This window comes from Podarcis muralis, chromosome 14 (genome assembly GCF_964188315.1).
Source record: "Podarcis muralis chromosome 14, rPodMur119.hap1.1, whole genome shotgun sequence".
NCBI lineage: Eukaryota > Metazoa > Chordata > Lepidosauria > Squamata > Lacertidae > Podarcis > Podarcis muralis.
In genome coordinates, this window is record NC_135668.1 from 29582510 (window position 1) to 29591076 (window position 8567).

At 44.1% G+C, this 8567-nt stretch overlaps 1 protein-coding gene across 3 annotated transcripts in view; it reads right to left on the reverse strand.

Moving 5' to 3' along the window:
- CTDSPL2 (CTD small phosphatase like 2) overlaps positions 1 to 8456 on the reverse strand; it is a 39475-nt gene extending 31019 nt beyond the window's left edge. For 2 of the 3 annotated variants that reach the window (XM_028705293.2, XM_028705290.2), the window contains exon 1: positions 8203 to 8455. The gene's annotated coding sequence lies outside the window, so the exon portion shown is untranslated. Of the gene's footprint in view, positions 1 to 2806; positions 2985 to 8202 lie in introns of all 3 variants that reach the window. The other variant, XM_028705291.2, reaches the window with a different exon arrangement.
- Between the last annotated feature and the right edge of the window lie 111 nt (positions 8457 to 8567).

The window sequence follows — 8567 nt, forward strand, 5'->3', positions numbered from 1 at the left end:
ACTTGCCCCTTCTTAAACACAATAACTATATTGGCCTAACTTGTCAAAATGCAATATAGAAAAGTTATTATTTACACATGGCAACTATTCTGCTCGTAACTATTTCCTTGGGAGTCAAGCCGAACTGAATGAAAACAGTGTGGGGAGGGCAAAAGAAGAAGATACATGTTTTGTTTTCACACATTGAAAGATCTAAAATTAAACTGAAATCGTGGCACAATTTTCTAATGAAATGAGCGTTTCCCCCCAAAAGATATACAAAGGCCTCATTTGGACTATGTCTTAACATTATGTGAACAAACCTCCCGTCCCCAATGTGGTCATGAAGAGATCTGCTGATGTCACTTCCATTTTCAATAAACCATAGCATGAAGTTGACTAGTTTCAGTAAACCATAGTTAAGACTACCCAGTTTCCCCAGCTGCAGTTAGAAACAGAACAAAAGCTTCCCATTTCCTCCACACATCCACACCAAAGGAGAGAGGAATATACGAGACTGAGGCTCATTCACAAAAGACTACAACATTGGTTAGTGTGATATCCAAATGAGGCTAAAGAGTACCTCCAATTCTCTCCAATACAGTGGTACCTCAGGTTAAGAACAGTTTCAGGTTAAGAATGGACCTCCAGAACTAATTAAGTTCTTAACCCGAGGTACCACTGTACTTATTGATGTAGCATATAGGACATTCAATGTCACCACTGCATTTTAATATGATGGTTGTTTGTTTTTATTTGCTTTTATTGTGTAAAATGTTTTGAAGACCTCTACTGTAGTTGGAAAGGTGGAATATAAATATTTTTTTTAAAATGACAAAGTGTATGGTTCTCTCACCAAGTAAATTATTTATCTTGCTGTGATCCTAAAGGTTCAATTTGGATTAAATGCATGATACTAATACAGTGGTACCTCGGGTTAAGTACTTAATTCGTTCCGGAGGTCCGTACTTAACCTGAAACTGCTCTTAACCTGAAGCACCACTTTAGCTAATGGGGCCTCCTGCTGCTGCTGCGCCGCCGGAGCACGATTTCCGTTCTTATCCTGAAGCAAAGTTCTTAACCTGAAGTGTATGTAACCCGAGGTACCATTGTAACTAAAATAAGTATTTTTACTAAATTGCTTCCCCATTTAAATCTACAACAGCATTTATATTAGCAATTCAGAAGTAGAACATATTGCTGCATAACTGATAATTAATTGCAATACAGCAATCATGACACTCGTATCACTCTGTTCCATATAGTTGATCACACAAGATATCATACATCAAGGTCGGACTGCTGCAATGTGCTGTACGCAGGACTGCCATTTTAATTATATGTCTTGTCATTACAGTTGACTCAAAATGCTGCATCCTGCTGTTGACAGGGGTCCATTACTTGGAGCATGCAACTCTGTTGCTACTTCAATCCACAGTGCTCCAAATGCAATTCCAAGCCCAACTGAAAGTGCAGGTGGTTACCTTTAAACCCCTATATTAGGGTTGCCATATTTCAAAAAGTAAAAACCAGAACACCCCAAAAGTTGTTGAGGAAACCACCAAAATTGTGGAACTTGTTGTATATATAAGATATATCTGGTGAATATGAAGGACAGGGCCTTCTTGGTGATGTCACCCTTGGGAAGCCAGTTCAGTGCCGCCACCCCCACTACCACTTTCCCGGTTTTGTTGTGTTCAGACATATGTTTGATGTTATCCAATCTCCGAAGTAATGGTTTATCAAAATGCTATTTTGGTTTTCTGGTGTTTGTTTAAACTGATTATTTTATTTTTGGATTGTAATTTTATTATGTTTTGTAAGCTTCCTTGGGGGCCCTATGTGGTGCCCCCAAACAGCATTTAAATATATTTAAAGAATAAAACACCATTGCCCCCGAATGAAACAAACTTGGTAGATTCTCCTAGACCCTAAGTGGAAACATCTTATGAAAGCCACTACTATCCAAATGGACGGACTTCAGAAGTCTGGTTGAGAGATGCTCTGTAGTCTCTGGTTGGCAAATATTTTTTTTATCATTTTTTACCAGAGGGAAAGGCTGAAAGGACAGTAACATTGGCTTCACCCAAGCTAGGGCACAGGCAAAGACCTCTTTGATTTCCTCATTCCTAATGTAAGTGTAAATAGAGGACTTGGCAGGCACCACCTAATGCACCTTATCCATTCAAGATACAGGAAGACATGGCAAAATGATTTTTAATCCCTCCCTTCCACATTAACTTCATGGAAAGCTCTATCAAAATTTTCATTCTTACACACCTTACTTCCTTTTGCTAGTTTCTTAGTTAATGCACTGGAATGAGAAACTGATGTGCATATTGAGAGGGCAGCCTGAGATAGCCTGGGTAAAAGAACAAAACTGTTTATCCCTACCATAGGCACAAACATGAAGTTCAAAGTCAGTAAATAGCAATAAGGAGCAACATGGGGGGTGGGGGGAGAGAAGAGAAAAGAAAAGAAAAGAAAAGAAAAGAAAAGAAAAGAAAAGAAAAGAAAAGAAAAGAAAAGAAAAGGGATCAGTCACAAAGCCATAAATCTGGAAGAACAACTTTGTAATCTCATGCATAGGTCAGACTTAACAACAGTAATTTGAAACTTATTTCCTCATTTTCAGAGTTTGTATTTCTTCACCAAACATGAAGAAAACTCACCCAAAATGTTACCGTAGCTATACTGAATTTGAGAGAGCCACTCAATAATAATGACAATGCAAGACTATTCGTTTGGGACCATATTTTTTATTTCCTTCCCTACATACATATATCCATTCAATTAGGTCATATGCTGCTTGAGAAAAGCCACTCACAGAAATGGGTCTGGAAATTTCCAGGGTGCCTGGACACCTAGGTATCAAAGGATTTCATGCTGCAAACTCTGATGGCCCTTCTTGAATACTTTGTTCAGATTTCTGGGTTGTTGAGATATTTTTCCAGACCTGCTCCAGAGGAGACTAACGTTTGGAAGACTGAAGTGTCATGGAACTGCTGAAAACGACAAGCCAAATATGAGGCCAGGAAAGTTTGTTTACATATATCCAACAACAAATTTATACAGTTTACCAATTAATATTGTATGCACATTTCAAACAAGTCTGCATATTCTTGAAACAGAAACAATGTCTCTGTTTCAATCATCCAATGAATTCACTGTGCATGCACACACTGACCATTCTGAAGGACCTTCCACATACTTCACATAAGGTTTAATGTCTACCTAGCAATGTAGAAATATGCCTTCCTATAAATTACTTAGTCCTGGTGTGCAAACACCTTAAAGTCATTAAATATGTGAGAAAGAAGCTTCCTCATCGTCTACCACCGAAAACCAGTAAAATGCAAACTATTGCAGGTACAGTATATTGAAAATATGATATCACACCTGCCCTGCCAATTATAAACTTTGGCACCACAAGTGTTACTCTGAGGAATGACAACTTTGTTTCAATATATTTGCAAGTAGTACATACCCAGTATCATTTCTCTTTTCATGTACAAGATTTGAATTGAAAAAACTGAAGCTGCTCCTGGTTTTCAAAACCCACAACTAAAAGACCAGGACAAGACAAATACATTACCAGGCTTCTACAGGAAAAGGGAAACGGTCTCTCTCAAATTTGGATGTGCTATAAATAAGACGTTTGAAACTGTATGCAGTAGATTTATCAGTGAAGCCTCATTGTATCCTAAATGGAATCTGGCAGGGAGAGGCTGGGGAATGGAGTCCCTGACTCCAATAGGCTCAGGTTGGCAATGAGATGCTATGTGAAGAAGAGGAAAGATTTGTTGAGTGGATGCAACCCAATGAGGTGGAGATTCACAAAATTTGAAAAACATTGGAGGAGCAAAGAATTTCATAAACCATAACCACACTCCACCTGCAAGGAGAAACCACTCACCACTAAATAATGGCAATAAAATGGGATGTATCAGAGCAATGATGCCACATAGGGGTTCTACTCAGAGTAGACCCATTAAAACCAATTAAGCAGGCAGGCAAGATACATCAGGGTGGCTGTTGGCTGCCCTGGGCCTCAAATACAGAAAGGTGGCTTACAAACTCTTATTAACAAAACAAACAAATCCTGCATGTCCCAGAGAATGTGCTCAGCTAGGAAACAAGACACCCTGTGGAAGCAAACAAGGAAGTAGCATCACTAACCATCCAGCTGCCAGTTTGCAGGGGACATATGCCCCATGCCCTCTGGAAAGGGCCCCAGCTCACTTCCTGCTTTACTTCAGGGGAGGAGCTACAGCTCAAGGAGCAGTGCTCCTGCTTTGATTGCAAAAGGTCCCAGGGTCAATTGCTAGTACAGTGGTACCTCAGGTTACAGACGCTTCAGGTTACAGACGCTTCAGGTTGAAGACTCCGCTAACGCAGAAATAGTACCTCAGGCTAAGAACTTTACTTCAGTGGGAGGCCCCATTAGCTAAAGTGGTACCTCAGGTTAAGAACAGTTTCAGGTTAAGAACGGACCTGCAGAACGAATTAAGTTCTTAACCTGACATACCACTGTACAGTGGTACCTCTGGTTGGGGACACGATCTGTTCTGGGGTGCCGTTTGCACCCCAAAAAGTCCGTAACCAGAGCAGCGCTTCTGCACATGTGTGAAGCGTGATAGAGAGCTTCTGCGCAAACGCTTCTGTGCATGCAGAGAAACCCGGAAGTGAACACTTCTGGGTTTGCCACATTCTTAACCCGAAAAAACGCAATATGAAGCGTTTGCAAGAAGAGGTATGACTGTATCTCCTGTTAAAAGGACCACATCAAATGATGGAGAAAGGACTCTGCCTGTGATCCTGGACAGCCACTGTCAATCAAAGCAACTAATAATGGCTAGATGGGCAAATGATCTGCTCTAGTGTAAGGCCATCTCCAGTGTTAGAAACTGAGATATGAAAGCTAGGAGCCAAATTAAGGTTACCAGATTTTTTTTCAATGAATCCAGGGATACTTTTCAACTTCTCACTAAATATATGGATTTTGTCAGGGGACTGATTTGTAAATCTGGGGACTGTCCCCAGGAAACCAGGACATCTGGTAACCTTAAGCTAAATGGCACCTTAAACCTAGGTTATGGGTGCAACAACAGAATGTCTAGTGTACTTATTTATAACAAGAATACAAGAGCTTTACAGTAGGCAGATGCCACACAAGGGGCTCCAACTACTACACATTCCAACGATTACCCACACTCACACTCACCTCTCTCTCTCTCACACACACACACCCCTTTGGGATGCACAGCAAATTTGGTTGACCAGGGACAACAAATTGTGGCTGACTAATAAACCTAGCCAAAATCTGAAAAGCCCCCAAAACTATAACTCTAAAAGTAATTCTCTGATGCAAAAGTGGAAGCTCAGGAGAAGAAAGAATATGCCCATTTCACTGAAATGAAGTTTGTTTTCTATTTAGGCAATGTTTTATTACAGACAGGAAAAGTAGCACTCAAATCTGTTCATTCTTCTGTCACCCATGTACAACATTTATTAAAGCATCACAGGTGTTCGGTACCTCCATTCTTTCATGTGCAGATGAGATACAACTATCATACTTCACAGGGCTACAATTAAATTAAACCAGTAACTTACAGTTTCATTTCTGTGGGCCATTTTCCATTCAAAGCCCTTTGTTTACACTAATAATTAACCTTTGCAGCACCAGCCCTTTGTAATAGATTGGAAATAAATATTACTATTTTTGTTCAATACAAGCTAGCAGTAATTAATGCTCATAAATGGATTTGAAACCTTCTAGGGAAAACAGGAGTCAAACTAGTGCTGTACTCATATATCAACAAGAGATGACACTTTCTTCAAATTTCTCAAAGATTTATTTTTCATGAGGCCTTTGACTTGACTCCCTTGTTCCTATATCCTATAGTGTTCTTCACCAACTGGGTGCCCTTCTGGTTGTTTTGGACTATAACAAAAAAAGGGAGCTGTGGTACAAAACTTTTGGAAAACACCAGGTTGCCTGGCTGCAATTAAACCTGCAACCAAGTTTAAGCCATTGCAACAACCGCTTATTCCTTCCCCGTTTATCTCACCTGCCCTTCCCCTGCTCTCAATGTATCAAATTTTAGATTGTAAGCTCCTCAGGGCATGTCTCCCTAAAGCACCACAGGCACTGACAGTGTTATATAAATAGCAATAATAATAAAGTGAATCCATAAACAAAGTTGGAGTTGTAAACTCCCATATTAGAAACTCAGCACTTGGGAGTATTATTAGTTTAGAATTCGGCAGACACATTCAAGCACTGTGCTTTGATGCTATTTCCACCACAAGCCATGGGCAGGTGAAGCACTGCTGATCCCAAACAGGTAACTACATTCATTCAGATTTAATTGCCCAAATATTGAGAGCAACAGGCAGCCTCAGTGCAGAGTTGTATACATTTGTTCAGCAACACAATCTGATAATTCCTACTATTTTGATGCAGCTGATGGATGAGTAAAACATACCACTTGACTCCCAGTCCCCATAAACCATATATTGTTGTACTGATTGCTGTGAATACTCTTTATCTCTGTAATAATAGCTTAGCTACTTGAGTTCAATGAAATATTGTCTCACTTTTCCTATCAAAGGACCCCCAATTGCTTTATCCTTGGTATGCATTTGGCAGACAAAGCCACATCCAAAGCATCACTGGCAGGTACTTGGTTGCCTGGGCACATTCTTCAGTGCCATTGTGAGCAGTCAAAATTTGTCCTACCCCAGCAGAGGTATGGCCCCTTAGCTTAGAACATGTCACAAGTCCCTAAGGATTTGAGCTTAATTCTATGGCCAAGACAATAACCTCTCCCCACAGTCTCAACAAATACATTAAAAAGGAACACAGGGTAGCCCCACATTGGACATTCCTAATAAACAATTATAGAGATGAAGGGCAACCACAGACCAGGAGTATAATACATGGCTTACAGGAGCTTTCCATGCCTGAATAAATTCCAAATGACTCACAAAAATGTTATGTCAGATTCTGAGTGGGGAGACCCAGGTTCAATTCCACCACTCAGTGAAGCTCCTTGGGTGACCTTGGGCCAGTTACCCTGTCTCAACTTAACCCTCCTCACAGGGCTGTTGAGAAGCTAAAATTATAAATGTTGCCTGGAACTCTCTCTTTTTAAAAAGGAGCCAAAAATGCATATATTAAGATACCTTCCATATTAAGCAGCGGATCCACAATACACTCCTCAGCATGACAGGTCCCACACCTGGTTGCATATCAAGTGCTTAGGAACAGAGCATTGGAAGCCGTATGATACAAAGTCATACCACTGGACCACCTGCCCACACAGACAGGGAGCAGTGACTCTCCAGGGTGGTATGCAAGAGACCATCCCAATCCCACTTGAGATGTGTCTGGGAACTGAACCTGGGACGTTTTGCATGACAAGCAGGCTTCACAGGTGTGTTCAATGGCTAATCCCCAGCCACAAATCCCAGGCAAGAAGGCCAGTGTTACCATCTGGGGTGGGGTGGGGTGGGGTAGGGGGTGCCTGGGGCATCTTGCCCCAGGGCCTTCCAATCTTCATCCAACACAAGAGTCCAACCTAAGGATCCATTCTGTTTGCCTGCCTGCTCTCGTTGAGACTTTGCACATGCTCTGGGTCAATCTCTCTCTCTCCCCCGCCCCACTCCAACACACTCGTATAGGGCCTGAGCACAAGCAGGAGGCGTGCGCGAGTGGAGCTCTCAGCGCCAGTCCCACTCGCAAGCATGCAGGCAGGCAGGCAGGCAGAGAGAGGACGCAAGCGCCTCGTTCGGGTGCTGCTGCTCCTCCTTCTGCGGCGCCCCCAAAACAAATCCAACTCGCGAGTAGATACAGAGAGAGAGAGAGAGAGAGAGAGAGAGAGAGAGAGAGAGAGAGAGCCAGCCCACCCCGGAGGAGGAGCAGCGCGGGCGGGAAGGCGAGCGCGGAGAGGGAGAGAGAAGCTCCCGCTCGCTCGTTTACTCACTCGCCCGCCCCCCTCCCGCGCTCGCCTCGTGAGTCACTCGGGCGCGAAGGACCCCCCTCGCCCCTCCCCTCCGGCCTAGGCCCGACCAGGGAGGGGGGCGAGCCCGGAGACCCCTCCTTCCTCTCTCCCTTCCCCCGCGGCGGCAGCTGAGGGGCCCGCTGCGCTCCCCGCCTCCTCCCGCTGCCTTCCCTGTCCCCTCAGAAGTCGCCCAGGGCGGTGTCGCGGCGGCGGTTACCTGTGAGGCGCTGAGAGAGATGAGGGGGTGAGGAGGCGGCGGCTGTGGCGAAGGGGGACGTCCCTCACTTCTCCCGCCGCCTTCGTCGTCGCCTTGGTCGTCTCTGCTGTCCGTCAGGTGTCCGGCTACCCCGGCGGCAGGGCCGGGCCCCCCGCCACCTTGGTCGCACGAAGCAGCACCGCCGCCGCCGGGGGCTCCGTAGCCGCTCAGCAGCCCCGGCAGCGGCCAGTCGCCATTTCCCGCCTACCGACCTGCTGCACCGCACAGAAGGACCCGGATGATGACGGGAGGAGGAGGAGGAAGGAGGGGGCAGCGAGAGAGCGACGGAGAGAGGGAGGGAGGCGCCTTGCTTGCCTGCCTGGGCC